This window comes from Penaeus monodon, chromosome 27 (assembly GCF_015228065.2).
Source record: "Penaeus monodon isolate SGIC_2016 chromosome 27, NSTDA_Pmon_1, whole genome shotgun sequence".
NCBI classification, from domain to species: domain Eukaryota; kingdom Metazoa; phylum Arthropoda; class Malacostraca; order Decapoda; family Penaeidae; genus Penaeus; species Penaeus monodon.
Genome location: NC_051412.1, coordinates 24,309,561 through 24,309,813, shown reverse-complemented (window position 1 = coordinate 24,309,813; position 253 = coordinate 24,309,561). Strand labels below are relative to the sequence as shown.

The following is a 253-nucleotide window of genomic DNA, read 5'->3' as shown; positions in this document are numbered from 1 at the left end:
CTAATAAAAATCAACCATACGTACATACACACACACACAGTGATGGGCATAGTCGATACCGATGCATCGATGTTTGAGAATTGGCTAAAACGATACGATACCAAGGCAGCATCGCCCATATAACATCGCTGACACATTATTGCAATAAAATATCCTAAGATATGTGTAACTATTTCCTTCGTTTGACTGATGCGTTCGTGGCACTCGGTGATATGTTATGGGTATTAAAAAGCCGTTCCTTTGTAAACAAGGA

General features: G+C 39.5%; 1 protein-coding gene across 1 annotated transcript in view; it reads right to left on the bottom strand.

Moving 5' to 3' along the window:
* Positions 1–253, bottom strand: part of LOC119590703 — a gene marked incomplete in the record, with an annotated part of 10,254 nt that overhangs the window by 2,483 nt on the left and 7,518 nt on the right.